Below are 22,708 nucleotides of genomic sequence, written 5' to 3' on the forward strand. Positions count from 1 at the left end.
TGTAAACTCTTTATGAAAAGATTGCTTCTTTCAAGGAATATATATCCCCATCATAATAAGTTCTTATTAATTGTGATTAATTAATGGAGCTTACATTTTAATTGGAGAAGGCAGATGAGGAAGAAAAAGAGTAGGTTAATGTAAAATATTATATTAATATCTACAGAATCTTAGAGGATCATAGGTTTCCAGCTGGAATGGACCTCAGAGGAAACTGAGACCCAGAGAGGTTGTTACTTGCTCAAAATCACAAGGATAGTAAATAGTAGACCTAAAATTTGAATCCAGATGCTGAGGCACCAGGTCCAACACTAAAGGTCCCCAACCTCCCTTGCCCAAGCAGAGGGCTCCAGTAGAAGAACAGTGCGAGCCTTTCAACCCAGGGCCTCCTTCACACTCTCTAAGTTCCCAGAATAGCTCATCCTTTTGGTTAATAGGTTTCAGGGAATTTTGAGTTCCTTCTGCTAGCAGTGTTTCCCCAGTTAGCTAATTAAATGTAGCACATTTATAATTGAATCATGGTGAAGTCCAGAACTGAAACTTCTTTACATCTCCAATTGGGAGGGGGGTTGGGGAAGCTGGAAACGACTGGAAACAGGATGTGTCAAACTGGTGTCTGCAGTAACCTGGTGTATGCTTTTCAAGCCTCAGCATAAAAATATGATATTTGAGGTAATATCTTGTATAGATTAGAGTAATCTCCAGTACACGAAAAGAGAAGATATTCCTTTTATCCAACAACACTTCAGTAAATTTTGTTTAGCTTGCGTAGGATACAGTTAATTACAGTAATTTATCAAACTGGCATAAGGTAGTATTCACACACACAAAGAGTGTTTCCCCACACTTGAAAATCCTTATTTTTTTTCCTAAGTGCTGAGGCCAGTGCTAATTGAATTTTCACTTGGGTAGATAAAATCTTTTAACAACTCTGGAATAACTAAATGCTCTTTGTTCAGTGATGCGGATCAGGTTGATTTACAGCACCTTTCACATAATCATGCTAATTTTGCTTTTGTATGATTAATTAAAACAATATGTTCATAAAATGGAATTAGTCCACCCAAAGAGTCAACTTTTATAGAAATTTTCTTGTCCATGGAGAAAAGTAATTTTCACTGACCCTCTTAGAGAGGGAGGTAAGTAAAGGCAGTCCTCAGTGAACAGCAGGAAGAGAGGATCATAAAGAATATTTAACCTAGATTCCTTATTTTTATGATGAGTCCAAAGAGGCTGAATAATGTGCCCTACATTACACAGGCAGCAAGGGGCAATCAGGATGCAAACTTAAGACTTTTGACTCCAAATTCAGATCCCTTTCCATTAAATGATTGCAGAAGTTTGACTCATAGATTTTAGAACCAGAAAAAACCTACAAGATTATCTAAAATAACTTTCATTTTATTTTATTTTTTCAATTAACAAAAAAATCTATTTCCTCTTTCTCCTATCTGCCCTTTCTCCATTTAAAAAAAAGAAAAAGAAAAACCTCTTGTAATATATCTAGGTATTACACTAATCTTTGAATCTGGAAGACTTGGATTCAGATCCTACCTCCCTCTCTTGCTAACTGTGTCCTCTACTTTAATTTCCTTCTCTGTAAAATCAGGATAACAGCACCTACCTCAGAGGATGGTTGTGAGGGAAAGAGGATATTATATTTTTAAAATACTATTCAAATCTTAATGTGACCACATAAAAAATACTAGCTGTTATTAATTATGCAAAGTCAAACAAAACAAAATCCTTCATTAGCTATATTAAAAAAAGGTCTCATTCTGTACCCTAAATCCATTGCCTCTTTGGATCTCTCTCAATTTCCCACCAGCTATACTTCTTTGAAAGTTCTCTAGACTTTTCCAATCATATATCCCTTTGCCAGGTATCTTCTCCAGCCTCCACAAATCTTCCTCCCTTTTCAAAATTTTTTTTTAATATATTGTCTTCCCCAACTAGATTTAAGGGCAGGAACTGTCTTTGTTTTTAATTGTGTTTGTATCTTCAGTATGAAATATAGTGCCTATCACAGAGTAGTTGCTTAATGTTTATTGACTTGACTTGGCTATAGATAGCTTGTTTACTCATTCTACCACATCAATTTACAAATGAGGAAAGGTTAAGTGCATTACCAACCTCTTAGGGCACTTGTGAGTTTCAAATGTAAATTATTATGGTCAGCTCTATTGAACAATGGACCTGGAGTCAAGAAGAGCTGAGTTCAAATATGAACTTAGTCTTTGTAGGGCCCAGGGAAAATCATTTAACCCGTGTTGCAGTCAGTTTCCTCATTGGTAAAATGAAGATATAATAACACCTATTTCCCAGTGTTGTTGTGAGGTTAAAATGGGATAAGATTCACTTTGAAAAAAATGCTAGCTATTATTATCTATTATCATTACTTTTCAAATGATCTATAAATTTCAGGACTTTTGTATTTATTATTATTATTACAATTAACTTGCCTAAGGACACACAGGTAGAAAGTAGTAGAAGCAAGATTCAAATCAGGTCCTTTGATTTTAAATTCCAGTGGTGCTCAGTTTTTGTTTTGAGGAAACAAGGAAACAAAATCTCATCCAGGTGCGCCAGAATCCTGTGATGGGAGGAAGAACTCCAGATTAGCACTCAAAATATACAGGACCCACTAGTGACTATGTCATTAACTGTCTGTGTGACTTGGAGTAAGTAAAGGTATAACAGAGTCAAACAGGTCCTGAGATATCCAATCCAGTGCCTTTATTTTACAATGGAAGAAATGGAGGCCTAGGTATTTTCATTCCCTAAACTTCTTTCCACCTTTGTCTGAAAATGAGGATAATCCCTGCCTTCCTTATCTTGAAAAGTATTTATTAATAATCAAATGAAATAGCATGTGAAAAGTGCTTTTAAGAATAAAAATAAAAATATATTCTAAATATACATATATATATATATATATATATATATATATATATAAACATGTATTTATCTGGTTTTGATGTCAAACTTTGTCTTTTTTGTTCATCTTTTTTTTTAGGTTTTTTTTTTGCAAGGCAAACGGGGTTAAGTGGCTTGCCCAAGGCCCCGCAGCTAGATAATTATTATTAAGTGTCTGAGGCCAGATTTGAACTCAGGTACTCCTGACTCCAGGGCCGGTGTGCAATCCACTGCACCACCCAGTCACCCCTCTTTTTGTTCATCTTCCTAAATTGTTTTATTTTCTTCTTCTTCTTTATTCTGTGGGAGTAAGATGGGAAACATGTAGTTGATGAATAAATAAGAATTGCTTTTTAAAATACACACATACACACACACACACACACACACACACACACACACACACACACACACACCCTAACCTTTCAGGTTAACATCAGAAAGAAAAATCAATTGCACTTACTATATACAGCTCATTGAACTAGATTCAGGGGATAAAAAGATTGTATTAAAACTGATAGTAATCCAAACACTCTGAGCCCTTATCAATAAAAATAAGATTTTATGAAAGGTCAAATAGAAGAGGTCCAACAAATATTTAATAAACATCTTGAAGGAAGCTAAAGATTAGAGGAGATGGAAGTAAGGAGGGAATGGGAAATGGCATGAAGAGGTGGAAAAATGCAAGTAGGTTGTTTGTCTACCGGGAACATGGAGTATGTGAAAAAACTAGCAAAGATGGCTGGGGGAGAATAACCTATTATACAATAAACAATGATTTAATACTATGGTATTGATCTTTCACATATTATTTCTATATGTCAATACAAAGTAATTGGGGGAAATGAAAGGGAGCATAAGTAACTAGTGCCACATGAACTGAACTCTGACTTGATATAGGTGTTATAAGAAGTAGGACCCTTTTCAGGCAAAGGTATGGAGGCTAGAGATGTACTCCAGTAAATGAGGAAAGTTTGACTGAAACTTATCAGTACATGAACACTTACTAAACACCTACTGACAGACACTGCTAAATATTGGAAATACCTAAAAAGGGGATGGGAAGCAAAAAGTAATCCTGGCTCATTGGGAGCTTAGAATCTAATGAGGTGAGATAATAGGTAACCTATGTGCAAATAAGATATATATATATATATAGATATATATATATATATGTATATATACATTATATATATATACACACATACATACATACAGGGTATGTTAGAGATAATCTCAGAGAAAGACACTAAGAATTAGAGAACTTCTTGCAGAAAATAGGAGCTTAGCTGAGACTTGAAAGTCAGAAGGCAGAGAGAGGGAGGAAAAGCAGTCAGTTCGATCAGGAGATGGAGTTCTGGGGGTGAGAAGCAAAGAGGTCCATGTCACTAGATCTTGGAGTACAGAAACAGGAAGACTGGAAAGAAAGAAAGGACCAAATTATAAAGAGTTTTAAAAGCCACATAGAGTATTTTATGTTTGATCCTGGAAGTGACAGGGAATCACTAAAGTTTATTAAATTGGGGTGGCTAGGTGGCACGGTAGATAGAGCACTGGCCCTGGAGTCAGGAATACCTGGGTTCAAATCCGACCTCAGACACTTAATAATTACCTAGCTGTGTGGCCTTGGGCAAGCCGCTTAACCCCATTGCCTTGAAAAATCTAAAATAAATAAATAAAGTAAATAAATAAAGTTTATTAAACTGGGGACATTGCTGTATGTGTGACATAGAGTTGTACTTTAAGAAAATTAATTTAACAGTACCTTACTGGGAAGTAACATGAAATAAGGCTTAAATGATAGGTTGAAGTAAGATTGTGATGAACTTTAAGCACCAAACAAAAGAGTCCATGTTTTATCCTAGAGACAACAGAAAACCCCGGAAGCTTTAGGAGTAGAGTTTTGACATGGTTATATCTGTGCTTTAAAACTCCTCTTTCCCTCTAGAAGCCTGGATTCCAGCATTCTTATCTTTCTCAAGATATTAATGCTAGGGGAGGCTAGGTAGCACAGTGTATAAAGCACCAGCTCTGGAGTCAGGAGTACCTGGGTTCAAATCCAATCTCAGACACTTAATAATTACATAGCTGTATGGCCTTGGGCAAGCCACTTAACCCCCATTTGCCTTGCAAAAACCTAAAAAAAATTAAAAAGATATTAATGCTTCTCTGAAATCCTCCTTCTCTCTCTAAAATACTGGGTTCCAGTACTCTTAAACTTGGGGTTGCTAGCAAGACAGCTCTAAGACTTATACTTCCCAAAAGTTCCCTTTCTCTTCCTGGAAGGTAGAATTTGGAGATTACTTCCTTGGACCTGCCCTCTCCTCTGTCCAGGATCGTGGGATTCAGAAACACTTGACATATCTCTCAAAAGTTGGAGATCAATAACTCACATTGCCCTATACATATGGGCAATAACACATGTAACTAACATGTGTCTGTGTCACTTGGCAGTTTGGGGGAAGAGTAGAGAAGTCCCTGGGCCTCAGGTCTGATGCTAGGTCTTCTCATCTCTTACTTATCTTCAGAAAATGGAAAATAAAAAGGTAAGACCCAATCAATACCATCTATCTGCCACCAACTGGTGCCCATACCTGTGGTGCTCTGGCCCATTGCACTTTAACAGAGATATAATAGACTTGCATAAAGGCCAAAGAAGAGTAACTAAAATGGTGGAGAAACTGATAGTCAGGGAAGCAAAATAAAGGTGACTTCAAGGTCATATATATAAATCCTTATACAAATTTTTATACAAAAATACAAATTTTATACAAAAAAAATGAAGGAAGAAACTAGTGACCCAAGACCTCAAATTCTCATTAAGGGAATATCCTAGAAAATTTGAGTCTCCCTCACCCCAAAAAAGTCAGTTTAGGGGAAATAATAGGAAATCCTACTTCATACCATGTGTAATAAATTTATAAAATCTATTTCTACAAAAATGATATGAGCAGAAAACAGAAACTGTTTCAACTCCTTCTTGCTATTAAATTTATCAATACCAAATGCTTAAAGAGAAGTGTATAATCTTTCAAGTTAATCTTAGGAGAGGATAGCCAGGTCTTTCCTCATCATAAACCTTAAGATTCTTGGCTCATGGGTTTAGACCAATGGCTCTCAAATTTTATTTAAAAAGGGTCTTTGAAGATTCCAAAGATTGTTGAGGACTACAAAGAACTTTTGTTTATATGACTCATATCTATCAAAATTTACTGTATTAGAAATTAAAAGTGAAGCATTTTAAATGTATATTTATTAATTCATTCAAAATAAACCTATAATGTTAACATAAACAGCATTTTATAAAAAAACAAATATTTTCTAAGACAAAAATTTTAGTGAGAAATGACTGTTAATATATTTTTGCAAATCTTATTGTCTAGTTTAATAGAAGATATTTGAATTCTTATATTTGCTTCTGTCTTCAAAATATTGCAATATATTGTTCTGGTTTAAATATGTGAAGAAAAATCTAGTTTCACACAGATATGTAACTGGGAAAGGGAGGCTTACTTTAATAAGCAAATAACATTTTAGTATTATTATAAAAGTTTTGACCTTGAGGACCCTCTAAAAGGGTCTCAGAATTCTCCAAGGGAGTCTGGTTCACACTTTAAGATCCAATGGTCTAGAAAAACTATGGGACTAATTCATTAAGGCAAGTCTTCTGTTGCTTATTGTTATAATAACTGATGATATTAATAATAATGATATTTGAAATATGTGTAGTGCTTTAAGATTGTCAAAGCACTTGACATACAGCCTCATTTTAGATCTTCACAACAACCCTTGGAAGTAAGTAGTAGAGGTATCATTAACCCAGTTTTAAAGACAAGGAAACTGAGATTCAGAGAGCTTAAGTGATTGCCCCAAAGTCATAGAACTGATACTTATCAGAGGTGGATTTGAAACCAGGTCTCAGTTAAGTTCAGCATTTTTTGCACTTTCCCCTAACCCACACTGCAGGATAACTTCAATTTTGATACTCTTGGGATCAATAATTTCATCAACATGGGTTCATCTTTCACCAGTGTGAATTGTAATTCTTCCATATCTTGGTATAAAACCTTCATGAATAGTTGTGACCAAAAATATTCATTGCAGAATAACCAATCCTCTGGTGGTATAAATGTCTAAACTTAGTTAACCTGCTCTTCAAACAATTGCCAGGTCCAGTATTCAAAGATTTTCAGCTTGTTGAGACCTGCCAGAGCTTACAGTCCCCTGGTAGGTTTTTAAAAACTTAAAGAGTCAAAGTTTTGCTATGTGAATTAATCAATCAAAGAACATTTATTAAGCACCTATTATGGGCCAGGATTACAAAGAAAAGGGGGGAAAGCCATTCCCTACTCTCAAGAAGCTCACAGTTCAATAGGGAAGACATAGACAACTATGTACAAACAAGTTATATGAAGGAAAATCAGAAATAACTTAGCAAAGGGAAGGCATTAGCATTGAGAGGAATAGAGAAAGGTTCCCTAAGAAAGATAGAATTTTAGCTGGGACTTGAAGGAAGCCAGAAGACAGAGATGGGGAAGGAGAGAATCCCAGGCACAGGAGACAGTCAGTAAAAATGCCTTGTTCTTCCGAACTCCAAATCTATCACTGTTCACTACTCCATCCGGTTATCTTTCTTTAAAAAAAAAAGGAAAGGATACAATAGGACAGGATATAAAAAGGTCTAATGCTGAATTTTGAGTCTTGTAAGCTTCCTATCCTATCTCTCCCCAACTTTTATCCCAGATCTTGTTACTATCTATATTCTTAAGAATGGACCTTCTGCCCATCTACATCTGTTTGGTATGACTTCAGCTCCATGATTTAGCCTATGATCACTACTTTGTTAACTTTACCATGTCTTCCCTGACACACCTCTCTCCTAGCCCAATTGACTGCTCCTGAAAGCTGGGTCTTGAATTCTTTCCTGCCCAATACCAGAGCATGTTTTCACAACTCCAGCATCCAAAATCACAGAATGTTGGAGTTGGAAGGGATAACAATAACAAATTATTGTGGTAGTTGCTATCATAATTATTATTATAGCTAGTATTGGTATAGAGCTTTAAGATTTATGAAGTATTTTGCAAATATTATCTAATTTAAAATTCACATTAACCCTGGAAGTTGAGTGATATTGTTATCTTTAATTTATAGGGGAGAAACTGAGGTAGACAGAAGTTAAGTGACTTGCCTAGGGTCAAAAAAGCTGATAATTGTCACATTTGAATCCAGACTTTCTTGACTCCAGGGTCAACACTCTATCCACTGTACCACCTAGAGATCAACCTGTTCAACTCTTTCTACAGATGAGGAAACTGAGGCCTAGAGAGGCAAAGTCAGTTGGCCAAGATCACTCAAGGAAGTAATGGTAGAGCCAGATATCCTAGTCTATTATTTCCACTAGATCACCCTGCCTCTTTAATTAATATCATTTTCATCTAAAGTATTCAGTGGTCCTATGAAAAAATTTTATGTCCTTAAAGTACATTCACTACAACCAGTAATATGTTATGGACCCTCAGCATCATGCTACATCATTTACCCTCTTCAGGCATTTAAAAGGTATCCACACTTATTCAGCTACACCAAGTACTCATTGCAATCCACTTAATCCCTGACCAATATCTATGTACTCTTTTGAGAACTATGCCCACAAAAATACAGTAGAAAATTGAACTGACTTTGAAAGTACCAAGAAAATTTGGACTTCGAGGTCCCATGATCAAGATAGCAGCAGAAGCCATAATTCTCACACCTAGCAGGCCACCAAAATCCAATCTTTACAAATGAAGAAAAACACTTGTTCACATTTTGAGCCAGATTACACTTTTCTATTGCCAAAGTCTCATGGCCTACCTCTCTTTCTCTCTAGTCCCCACTCACCAACATATCTGAGAGCACATGCTGTTCCTAGCTTTGCACACTCCCACACAGAGACCAACCCAGACCTGATAAGACTGGCTCTCACTCCTTCTCTGATCCCTTGTAGGAATGGTGTTTGTTTTTGCCATCTGGGTTGGATTTGAAAACTTTCCTCCTTCATATGACATTTCTATATCAGTAGGTAAGGTCTGTCTTCCACTTTCAATAGCTAGAAGGAAAGAAGCAGTTCTACAGCCTCCAGTGGGGTGACTGTGAAACCAACTGGAATTTGAAGAAGTGGTGCTTGTGTTAAATCTTTTATGGGAAAAAATAGAACATTAAAATTGGAAGGGACATAGGAAAATAGAATATAAGAATTGGAAAAGGTCTCAGAGTAAAGAATATGCACTATTAGGTTCAGACTATATAACATGGAATTTAGGAGCTGAAAGAGATCACAGAATAGAATAGCATAACTCAAAACATCTTAGAATGTAGAATGTTAAAGCTGAAAGAAACCTAAGAAAAATCATCTGGTTCAGAGCCCCTCTTTTAAAAAGGAAGAGACAGGAGCGGCTAGGTGGCGTAGTGGATAGAGCACCGGCCCTGGAGTCAGGAGTACCTGGGTTCAAATCCGGTCTCAGACACTTAATAATTACCTAGCTGTGTGGCCTTGGGCAAGCCACTTAACCCCACTTACCTTGCAAAAAGCTAAAAAAAAACTAAAAAGGAAGAGACTGAGGCAAAGTGAGAAACATATGAGATACCCAAGGTCAAACATAATGCCTTTGATGACTTTCAGTCTGGAATACTTTCCACTATATCATATAATCTCCCTTCCTACATCTCTTTCCCTCCACATATAGGTAACAAAGATTGGTAATTGAATCTGATAAACTAAGTCCTGCTAATATACTATTACTTTCAGGTAAAAGTTCCTTGATACTCTAAGAAATGACCCCAAATGATGGAGATTTCCTGCCAGAAGTCTACCATATATAAAAGTATTGATAATAAGAACTTCCATTTGGATAGCACTTAAGCTTCAGACTATCTCCTTCAATCCTAAGAATAACTCTGTGAGGTAGGAAATACAAATATTATCCTCATTGGATGGATGAGAAAATTGAGACAGAGAGTCATTGACTTGTCTGCAGTTATAAGGGTACAAAATAGTTGCAGGTTTTCTGATTCTAAGTGCTTTGCCCTTTCCACATCTTTCAGTCAAGTCAAATCAACAATAGATATCATAGAAGTGTTATAAGATCTTATTGTCATACAAATTAAGAAGGGAAAAATGAATGAATGAATAAATGAGTATTTATTATGAGCTTTACTACCTGCCAAGCGCTGAGAAATACAAATACAACATGAAAAGAAAGAGAGAAAACATCTACTATGTGCTAAACTACTAATATTATCTCATCTGATGCAAAAGTGAAAACATTCTATACCTTCATGGATTCTAATGGGGGAGATTATATATATTTTTGATTGTGATGGCAAGGGAGGGAAATCTTGCTTTGGAAGATGACAGAGATAGTAAGGGGAGAGATGGATAAGACTTTTCCACAAACAATTGATAGAATTGATTTGATTATGAAAAGTAGTATCTAGAGGGTACCAGTGAGGCAAGATGATGGCTAGTGAGTGAACTGTTGCTAAAGCCAGAGTTAGATGTAGTGTGTGACTGAGTCAGTCAATCATAGTGGCCCCCAAAGAGAGAGAGAATGAAAGGAATTTGTCTACCAGGGTTTTGTTTCTGGTCTGGGAATGACAGCTAATGAGGATGTGACTAGGAACTAACTAAAATCATTATAGCCTGGGATGGTCTAGGCAACCTTGATAGAGGAGGTTGGTTTTGAAAAATGGACTAGATTTGTTTAGGAAGATAGGAAAACTTTCTGGAAGATTATAGAGGAATGGTATAAGCCAAAGTACCTGATTGAGGTCAGTTTCCAAAGCAGAGCCAAAGAGACTTGTCCAAAAAAGAAATACAAAGTTAATAGCAGGGCCAGGTCTCTTCAGGAAAAGTCTCTTTCCTTCCAAATCCAGGGCTATTTCTACTATGCCACACTGAATACTTGAATATACATGTTGCTACCACTTCTAAAGCTCAATATTTTCTGTTCCTGTAAATTAATTTGATGATTGAATTAAACTAATAATTTCCTAATTTCCACAAACTGTCTCTTGATGCAACAGACAGACTTATCTTCTCTCTTGAGGAGACAAGGAGGAGGTAGTAGAGGTATAGGAGGGCCTGGAGAGAGGAATAGTGCTATGTTGTTTATTTAATCTGGGTTAATTTAGTTAAATTTTGATAGAAAACACTCAAATGTACAGATAGCTGCCATCTACTTCCCCTGCAGACTGCATCTCCACACAGCTTAATGACTTCTGTCTTTGATGGATGAGATCATAAAATATAGGGTGGAGAAGTCCCTTCAGAAAAAGGTTTTCTTATCCTGGCAAAACTCTAAGTTATTTCCAATTCCCTGAAGTCTGGGAATCTCTGCTCCCTGGCTTTCCTGAATAATATTATAATAACCCTTCATGCTTAATGCTTTCAGAGTACTTTCATATGCATTATCTCAATGAACCTTCATAGCAACCCTATAAAATAGGTGGGACAGGCATAATTATTCTCATTTTATTAATAATGACACAAGCATAGTTTAAGTTACAGGACCAATTTTCCATATCAAAGAAGTGATCAAATTAGGGCAAGCATTCAGATTTCCTGTTTTCTAAATAGACTTTCATTTCAAAACTTATTAGCGGGGAGATCTCAGACTATAGGACTCTTGCTGATATTGAAAAATTTTCAAATAGAGTAAAGTTTCAACTCCTTTCCTGTTGTGCTTCTGACTCTCCAAGTTTCAACACCATGACTAGCTGCTCCCTCATCCCAGAACATCCTTTCACCATGGCTGTTCCTTCTGAGAAGGCACTATTATGAGGACAGACACAGATGAGCCAAATTTCATTCCCATTCCTGGCTATTCTTTTGACTCTGTTCTTCAATCAGATGTTTCCTTTTTGCCCATCTCTTTCAGTTTCCCTTTATGAGTTTCTTTCCCCATCAGAATGCAAGCTCCTCAAGGGTAGATATTATCTTTCTTTTAGCTTGTATTTGTATCCCTGATAGTTTCATTCAGGGCCTAGCTCTTCATAAGGGTTTAATAAAGGTTGATGCTTCCTTATCAGCATTTTTCTGACTTTCTGATAGCTAAGGGAAGGGAAGAAAAAAATCTCTTGGATACCAATAAAACTTAGAATAAATGAACATTAAAGTTGGAAGAAATCTTAAATCCTAACTCTTTCATTTTACAGGGTTTTCATGTATAAAAATGAAGGAGAGCAGAAAAGGTTGTGTATTACTAAATAATCTATCTCTAGAATTCCTTCCTCTAGCATTCTATGATCTTATAGTTATCTATGTCAGAAACAGATAGACAGACAGACAGAGAAGGAAGGAGGGAAGGAGGAAGGGAGAGACAGAGAGTGAGAGATAGAGAGATGTTCTGGGTCATACAGCAAAAAAAAATAGCTTTGACCTTGGACAAGTCAACTTCTTGTCTCTAGACTTTGATCTCTTCATCTCTAAAATGAGAGGGTTAGATGAAATAGTCACAAATGTCTCTTCTAGCTCTAAATCCATGAGCCTAAGATCATATCATCATTGCTGTTCCGTTCTCTTTTTTTTTTTTGCTTTTTTTTAAAATGAAATGAGGAAGATCAGCAGACAGGAGAACATAAAGGAGGAGATGAAATATAAAACTCAGGACTAAGTCATATTCTGAGATCATCAGTCACTGACAGGCCTGTGTGAAAAGGTGCTAATTTGAGCAAAGAAATAGACACAGCTATTTTCCCCCTAAAGCAATACATCAAGTTATTCCCCTTGGCACTCCGGTGTGTTGGCAAACTGAGTAGCACAAAATTGGATTCCAAGGGTCTAGGGAAGCCCATACAGGAGAAAAGTACAAAAGAATTTATTAGTCTGAGTGCATAAAATACCTCCCACTAAATTTGTTTTGACCTTTTTTGTCCCGACTCCTCAGGTTCACTATAGTCTTAACCTGGAACAGAGGCTAACAGCCTGCCAAATAAAACCAAAGAAAACACCGAGGAGACAGATCTCTAAGATTTCTAGCTATTGGACTTGGAGTCAGAAGACCTGGGTTCAAGTTTTGGCTTGTAACTTTGGACTTCTCTGGACCTCAGTTTCCTCATCACTAAAATTAAAATAATGATATCCTACCTCCTAGGGTTATTGGGATGCAAGCACTTTGCAAAACATCAAGAGCTACACAGAAATGTGGGTGATTATTACCATTATCTGGCAGCAGCCTAGATTCAACCTGACTATTCAGACTTCCCTTCTTCTAATTTCTACAAAAACCTGGGCCCAAACCATCTTTCCAGAATGCCATCATTTGCTTCAATTGTTCTGTATAATATGCCAAGACCCTATATTAGGAGATAGACAAAAAAAAACATTTTATAATCTTTATGTTTTCTTGTCTCTATATGTTTGCCTATGTAATTATCCATGTTTAGAATGCCACCCCATTCCTTTCTAATTTTCCAAATCATTAACATTCTCTGAGATACATTCTGAAGTCTTCCATCTCCCTGAATTCTTCTCAGATTATTCTCATCCACAGCGTTTCCTTCAGCCCATTGACTCATAAGGTTCTGATCTTCTACACTATTCACTAGGCACCTAGTTTATATAGTCACATCTCTTGTATCACTTACTGTATTGTATCATCATTTCATTCTTGGACTATTTAATTTTTAATATGACTATTTCTTCTCTTCCTATTCAGAGGCAGAGTGGTATGGTGAACAAGTATCGGTTTGGAAAGCAAGAAGCCTAGGAATAAATCATAACCTTGTACAAACCTAGTTCACGCCTATCTGCCAACTACAAACTTTCCTCATAAACTTTCTTCCATGAAACAAGAGGATGAGCATCTGCCAGTTCCTTGAAACTCTACAGTTGTCATGTTCTCTCAGGAGAGATCTGCACAGAGCAGCATCTTAACAGAGGACCTGGTATCCAAGGGATTTAACTACAAGTCAGTTAGACTTGAGCATCCTACATGGAACTAGCTTTTTAATATTGTCTCCTTATAGCTTCAAGACATTGTTCCAGTTCTGCCCTCTAACAATCAAGTACATCAAGTTTAATATCTTTTTAATGCTCACTAGGCTTTCAGATATCTATCAAATCATAAAGACTATAAGTGATGAATGAATGACTAACCTCCATCAGTTAAGGGGGTTCCACATCAGAGAGCTTCTAAGAGCAATGAATAATAGATCAGAAGAGAAAAAAAGAAAAAGAAAGAACAAAAGGAAGGAAAAGGAGGAAGAAAAGACAAGATAGAAAGGAAAAGAGAAAAAATAAGGAAAGAGAAGAGAAAGAGGAAAAATAAAAGAGAAACAATGAAAGAAAATGGGAAGAAGGAAGAAAGAAAGGAGGGAGGGAGAGAAGGAAAAAAGAAAGGAAAAGGTAAAAACAAGGAAAGAAAATAAAGAAAGTAAAAAGAAAACAGGAAAGAAAGAGAAGAAAAAAAGAAAGAGGGAAGAGACAAAAGAAGAAAAAAGAGAGGGAAAGAAAGAAAAAGGAAAAAAGGAAGGAAAGGAGAGGAGAAAGAAAAGGAAAGGAAGGAAGGGAAAGAAGACAAGGAAAGAAGAGAAAGAAAGGAAAAAAAACATAAAAATAAATAAGGAAAGAAAAGTGAGAAAAAGAAAGAAAAAGAGAGAGAAACAAAGAAAGGAAGGAAGGAAGAAAAGTTGTTGTGTAATAATGACCATAGCTAGCATTTAGAGCTGAAAATGATCTTAGACATTTTCTAGATCAACATTCCCACCCCCACTGTACTGTTGAGGAAAAAGAGAACCCAGAGTGAACCCAGGACTAACAATTCCAGACCTTCTTCCACTGTATTATTCATCAAAGATCCCATTACCTTCAACCTTCTCTTCTACAGGTCAAAAGTTCCCAATTCCTACAACCAATCCTGGACATTATTGCTTCCTGATCCCTTGGCATCTGGGTTCCCTTCTAGAGCCATTACAAGCCTGTCAGTGTTCTTCCCAAAATGTGGCTCCCCAAACTGGACCCAAGACCACAATGGCTGATCCAAGCCCAGATACAGAGAAGCAGGGGTCTCAATAGTGCAATGTGGCACAACAGAAAGTCTCAGGATTCTATCTTCCTGATGTTTACTACCAGTGTGACCTTTGATGACTTCATCTTTAAAGTAGAAAGGTTGGGCTAGATGGTCTCTGAGGTCCCTTCCAACCCTAGATCTGTGATCATAAGTGATGTAGGAAAAACTGTACACACTCATAGGGTCAAGACCCCATGTTAAGAATACCTTTGATCCAGTCTGCCTCTGGCACAGACCCCCTCTATACCTCCTTATTAGCCCCCACTCTCCATCATCCCTCTTCACAATGATAGACTTGCAATATCATCAATATGGATGCTCCCTCCAACAATGTGGGATTAAATCCCAGTTTTGACTTTTCATCCTGGCTAACTCTTACCCAGATTCTTCAAGGGGTCCAGCCAAAGGGTTTGAGGTCTTCCTCTGGACCTCATGACACTGTGATATAACAGTGTATCTAAGCTGTCTGTTGTTTCAATTCCATCTTGCTCTTGCTCTTTCCTTCTTTTCCATCTCTCTCTGAGTCCCTGAAAGGAAAATGGAAAAGGTCATTGTGGATGTTAATAGACTTTAGTATATTACCAATGAAGAAACATTCCTCTGAAATGGGAAGACAGAGAAAAAAAATTACAAAAAGAGCCCAAACCCTTGAGGAGCAAATGGGTTTGGTAATACTTTAATTGGAGAAGAGGTATCTTTAGAACAGCAGGGGCCTATGCATTTGTCATTTCCCTCCCCTCTTAGCAAAATCACCTTCCCTGAATTGCAAGTGAATGCTCTTAGTCTAATGCAGAAAAATGATCCTTCTCATCACAAGCCCACACTGAGCTTAAGAACCACTGTTGGGGTCAGGGACCCTGTGCAGCTCCCTGATCCATCATGTCCTACCTGCTTCATCTCAAAGTCTGTGGAATGGAGGATAGATCTAAAGAAACTTTGAGGAGTGAATGACTGCGGATCTGGCTCTGGATCTGACATAGCTCAGCCAGATAACCTTTCAAGGGCAGAATGATCTTGAGTCCTTTCTCTAGGCTCAATTCTACCTTCCATTCTCTCAGGGTCTCTGAAGCATCGTGGCTTTGGAGTATGTCTATGGAAGGGCTGTCTCTAGATCTTCAGGAAATAAGAGTAGTAGAAATCATCTAATTCAACTTTCTCATTTTTATAGATAAGGACAAAGAGGTCTAGTGAGGTTATAAGTGATTTAGATAGAAAACTGGATTTATTAAAACCTAGCATTTGCATAGCATTTTGTTTTTGTTTGTTTGGGGTTTTTTGGGGGGGTTTTGAAAGGCAGTGGGGTTAAGTGACTTGTCCAAGATCACACAGCTAGGCAATTATTAAGTGTCTGAGGTTGGATTTGAACTCAGGTCCTTCTGACTCCAGGGCCAATTCTCTATCCTCTGTGCCACCTAGTTGCCCATTTACATAGCATTTTAAAGTCTGCAAAGCACTTCACAGATATCTCATTTGTTCCTTATAACAACCCTGGAAGAAAAATTATATTATCCCTATTTTATACATGAGGAAACTGAGGAAGACTGAGTCTGAGTGATTTATCCAGGATCACACAGTAAGTATCTGAGGTTGGATTTGAACTTGAGTCTTCCTGACTCAAGCTCCACTACTGTCATCCATCTTCTGACTTGAACCCAAGTCTTCTGACTAAATTCAGTGTTCTTTCCACTATACTAAGAGAACTGGTGCCATTCCCTGATCTGTAACTTGCTATGCAACTCATTCCTCTCTAAATTTCTTTACCTTGAAATGGTTTTAACATTATCATTACTATTTGCCTGGTATGATAACGGATTAGTAATGGAGTAAGGAAGAGTCAGGTTCAAGTCTTCCTTCTGATGTGAGTGACTGTGGGGAAATGACTTTTCAGGCCCCATGACATTCTTTAAGACTACAAGTTTCACTCATTCAATCAACAACATTTATTAAATGCCTACTGTGTCAGACACTGCCTTCCAGGAGCTTACAATTTAATGTTTATATCTATGTAAACTGTTGCTCTAAGTAAGGAGAGTCTAGCACTCCCTCTCAAAATAAGAAATATTCTGCAAAAAGACTCAATCACTTCTAAAAAAACTTTAAATTTTATTCCTAAAATTTATAATTTTATTTTATAATATATAATTTATATTTATTTATGGTATATAATATATATAATATAATTTATAATATTTATATTATATATATAATATATATATATTATAAACTTAAAATTTATTCAACAGAAATATAGAGTATAAGAATTAAGCCTATTTTTGCCAACAAATAAAGTAAAGCTCAGAGTGGTCAGGATTGGGAAAGTATTTTGTAAACTATAACATATAAATGAGAACTCTATTGCCTCTACTTTGGTCCTCTTTTTATAAATGAGGAAAAATCTCAGAGAGAGGAAGATGACTGACCCAAAGTCACTGAGTGAGTTAGTGGCCAGGCCAAAATGGTCTCCTGACTCCCAGGACAGTGGTCTTTCTATTAGCATAATGCAGATTTTTTTTTCTTCTCTTGGCACTCTTATCTTGAATCATCATGAAGTTAGTATGTATTATATTGACATGAAAAGTTCTAATAACAGTATCATTAGCTAACATTACTATGCATATATTTGTTGTTGTTTAGTCATTCACAGTTATGTCTGGCTCTTCATGATTCCATTTTAGGTTTTTCTTGTTAAATATAATGAAATAATTTGCCACTTGCTTCTGCAGCTCATTTCACAGAGGAAGAACCTGAGGCAAAAAAGGTTAAGGATCACACAACTTTTTAAGAGTCTGAGACTAGATCTGAACTTTGTAAAAGGAGTCTTCCTAATTCCTACCCCTATTATATATGTTGACTAATAACTAACATATACATATACATATACATATGTGTATATGTATACATATACATATACATATATATGCATATACATATACTTATGCATATACGTATACATATACATATACATATACATATACATATACATATACATATACATATACATATACATATACATATACCACTTTAATATGTGCAAGATGCTTTATATATGTAATCCACAGTGGAGATGTTGACATTTTCTCAAATTTACCGGTCCTAAATATTATGGAATCTCTTGGAATATATCCTGAGGAGAAAAAAAAGGAAGAATATGGTTGAGAAGAGGAGTAAGATAACTAATGATTTTGAATAGGTTGTAAGAGTGCTCTCCTGGCCAGTGTCTCCCCCTCCCTGACAAGTCCATAAGACACTTTACAAACAACAGTACATGTTACCTATATTAGATAGCTAGATAGCTAGAAAGATAGATAGATGATAGATAGATGGATAGATAGATAGATAGATAGATAGATAGATAGATAGATCACATATTATGCTGCAAAGCAGTACTCAGGGACATGTTGGATGAGATGCAGCAGGATTTCAGTCAGTTTTATTTAGGTCCTAGAAAAATATAACATAGAGAAGAACACAGACCATATTAAGGAAGAATGTGACAAGAAGTACAACCCCTTAGGACTGCATTATGGGGAGGGACAAGGGTCTAGGGAAGCCCAAGCAGGAGAAAGATACAAAAAGATTTATTCCAATGTTCCATGATACATGACTCTAGGCATGTCAGCTACCTGGGCCAAAATTATCATTTTTCTATTCAAGTCTGATTAGAGCATAAATGATGCTATCTACCCAGTGATCCATCCAAATGACAAGGATTGCAGCTTAAATTCCAAATGCTAGAAACTGAAATTTTCAGCCTTGCCAAAGGAACTCTTTGATCTTAATGCTTTTTTATCATTGTTACATAGGGCATCCTATGTTCTAATTTGTTATAGTCATTAATATAATTAGTAGAAGAATTAACATTTGTATTTATTTTCTATGCTATGATCCCATCCTTTTTCTACATCAAAACAAAATTCCTCTTTTTTTACAAATAAAATATTGGAGATGTGTTTTAACTGTGAAATTAAAAAAATAGAGGAATAATTTGTAGTTTCTTCCTCCATCTTGACACCATATGGCCTTTTTTTCAAAGTCTAGCACTTAGCTGGTCACTAGCCTGTGCTCCTCTGGGCTTCCCCACAAGATGCTGAGAGGTAGTGACAGCTGTAGCAGCTGCTGCTTCTAACAGTACAATTGATGCTGGGACTGAAAGAGACTGTAAGCAGTTGGTGCAATGCTGTGGAGCCAGGTTTGGTGAGATGCCCCTATTGGCCTCCTGTAGACAATATTCCTCTCCTGGGACTCTGAACCAGAGAAGGATGCAATTGTTCCTATTTCTCTTCAGCAGAGGAAGGAGCTATAACAATTAGCAGTGTCCTATACTGCCTATATATACTCAAAGACTGCTCCCCTCCTCTCTGTTCCTTTCTTCTCTACTGTTTTCTCCCATTATTATATAAAAAATTGGCTGTTATGTAGTTAGTGTGGTCCGTGGTAATGACAAAGGGGAGAGAGGGGTAGCCATGAAAAAAGTGAAAAACATTTCCAACACATGATATGAGGTAAGGAAAAGGAGGAGGCAGAATAATGATTTCTTACCCCAGGAAATTCTACAGTCTTCTGAGTTACTCCACTATAATATTCCTTAGCCAATTCTAAGTAATACACAGAAATAAGAAAACAGAGAAATGTCTAAAGTGAAGCAAATCAATGTTAAAAATACTCTTCTACCTCTGTATACCTGGGTTTTCTTTCTTAGGTCTACCTGCCCTTGTAGGGCAGCTAGGTGGTGCAGTGGATAAAACACTGGTCTGGGACCCAGGAGGATGTGCCTTCAAATCTGACCTCAGACACAATACGTACTAGCAGTTTGACTTTGGGCAAGTCACTTAACCTTGATTGCCTCACATTCAGAGTCATCTCTGTTCGTCCTGATTCATATCTGGCCACTGGACTCAGTTGACTTAGAGGAGAAAGTAAGACTGCTCACCTCACTCAATTCCAATTCATGTGCATGTCATGGCATCACCTCCCTGAAGTTTGACCTTCTTCAAGATGAAGGACAAACATCATCATCATCACCCATCTGTGTGTGATTCCCCTCTGCCCCCTCATTCAGCACTTAAACTCATCACAAGTATTCTATATTACAATGGAGGTAGTGTGTATTACAGATAGTCCCATGGAAATCCCAAGGCATTCACTCTGTGCAACAACCATATGGAAAACCAGAGGCAAGTCTAATCCAGCCTAAACCTTCCCCTAATACATATCACACATGGAAAGAAAGCATCTTATTCTTGTTACACAAATATTATATCATTTGATTCTCATAGTACTCTGGTTGATCCATGATACTATTACCCCTATTTTATAAATAAAGAAACTGAGGCTGGTCAAATTGAGTAAATTTCTTGCCCAGGGCAAGTGAGATAGTAGATGAGACAAGCTTCAGGGATCTTCTTGAACCCAACTTGATCAGTATTCACCATGATACCTAGTCTTTTCAATAGGAGCACCCACATCACACACACTAGTAAACTCCATGGTGCTATCAAGTATTAAAATTACCTCAGAGGAAAAGAGTATGAAAATAGATATTGAAAGAGATAATATACATACATACATATACACACACATATAAAACCCTCTGACTGCAAGTCTTTTTAAAAACTCTTTTCACATATGAATAGCAGTTTTCCAAAAGAAGAAAAACTGTTAACAACAACATGAAAGAGACTTCCGGCCAAGATGGAGGAGAGAAGACAGACACAGTTCTAAAGTCTCCTGATCTCTTCCCCATCTATCACATGAAACAAACCTCTTAAAATTAAGGCAAACCAGGAAACCCAGAAAGAAAAGCCAGGAGAGGAAGATCTACCTCAGGATTTGTCTCCCGCAGCAGCCTTGGCTGAGTACCAGCAGGTGAGTCTGGGCTCCAAGGGAGATGCAGCCTAGGATCAGCCAGATTAACAGCTGAATTGGAACCTGGAGTCTGAGGGCCCGAAAGCCGAACCTGCTGGATCAGAGGTGGGGCTGGACAAAAGGGGCTTGGGTCCGTGGGGAAGCAGAGGCGCTGGTGTTGGTGCTGTCCCCCTGGAGCTCGGGGACCAGGCTGGGGGAAGAGTTCTGGTGCAGGACAACGGCAGACACCATCCCTAGGCTTCTCGGGTCTGAGAAACTCTGAGGGCACACCTCCATTGCACAGAGGCCTCTCCTCAAACAAAGGCAAATTACTTCTGCCTCAGGCCCAGGTGTGTGAGCAGAAGAACCAGCCCAGCTGAGGAATCACCTCAGGCCAGGGTAAAGTCCACCATTGATTGAAGGCAAAAGAATTCAATAGTTCCAACTCCTACCTTTGGGCAAAGGGAGAAGGCCTTGCAACCAAGGTCACAGACACCCCAGAGAGGGCAACCAGAACCTCCTACTGGCCAGCCAGAGAAACTGCACTCAGTAAAGCCTTTAGCGATCTCAAGCACAGGTGAGCCAGCCCCCTGCCAACTCAAGGTATTAGCATAATGAAGAAGGGTCAGCAGAAAGGTGGATCCATAGAAAAATTCCTGGAAGGGAAAGACCCCAACTCAGAGAGACCTGGAACCTCTGAGGAGAATACAATCTGGTCTCCAGCACAGAAAGACTTCCTTGAAGAAATAAGGAAGGAGTTTAAAAATTTGGGATAGACAATTAATACTTTAGAAAGTAAAATTGGACAAACACAAAAGGAGAATAAATCTCTCAGATCATCAATTGGACAACTACAAAATGAGAATAATTCTCTCAGATCCTCAAACAAGTAAACGCAAAAAGAAATTCTCTCAAAACCTCAATTTGTCAAATGGAAAGCTCTTTCAAAAGTAGAATTGACCAATTGGAAAAGGAGTTGCAAAAGGTTAATGAAGAAAACTCCCCCCCCCAAAAAAAAAGAATGGAGTCTACAGAAACTAATGACTCCATGAGACAGCAAGAATCAGTTAAACAAAATCAAAAAATAGAAAAAATAGAAGTAAATGTAAAATACCTCATCAACAAAATTACTGACCTCGAGAATAGATCGAGGAGGGGCAACCTGAAAATTATAGGACTTCCTGAAAACATTGAAGAGAAAAAAAGTCTGGACTTAATATTACAGGATCTAGTGATGGAAAACTTCCCTGATATCATAGAATCTGAAGGCAAAGTAGTTATAGAAAGAGTACATCGATCTCCACCAGAAAAAGATCCTAAAATGAAAACACCAAGGAATGTTGTGGCCAAACTCCAGAACTATCAGATAAAAGAGAAAATCTTGCAAGCAGCCAGAAAGAAACAATTTAAATATCAAGGAGCCACAGTAAGGATCACACAGGACCTGGCTGCGTCAGCTTTAAGGGATCGAAGGGCCTGGAACGAGATATTTCGAAGAGCACAGGAGCTTGGAATGCAGCCAAGAATCTACTTTCCTGCAAAGCTGAGCCTTCTCTTCCAGGGAAAAAGATGGACATTTAATGAAATGGAAGAATTCCAAAAATTTCTGATGAAAAGACCAGAGCTAAACAGAAAATTTGGACATCAAACAGGAGGTTCAAGAGAAACATGAAAAGGTTAAAGGGGGGGGGCGGTAAAAGGAAAAAAATGCAATCCAGTAAGTTGAAACTGGCTATATCCCAACATGGGGGGGGGGAGGAAAGAGACTCTCATAAATCCTGGGAAATGTAATTCTAACAGATTGAATATACCTAGCCAGAAATGATGGACATCCATGACCTATCCATGAGACTGATATCTAATGGGATGTAACTGGCTTTAACTCCACTGGGGAG

This window comes from Macrotis lagotis, chromosome 1, assembly GCF_037893015.1.
Source record: "Macrotis lagotis isolate mMagLag1 chromosome 1, bilby.v1.9.chrom.fasta, whole genome shotgun sequence".
NCBI classification, from domain to species: Eukaryota; Metazoa; Chordata; class Mammalia; order Peramelemorphia; family Peramelidae; genus Macrotis; species Macrotis lagotis.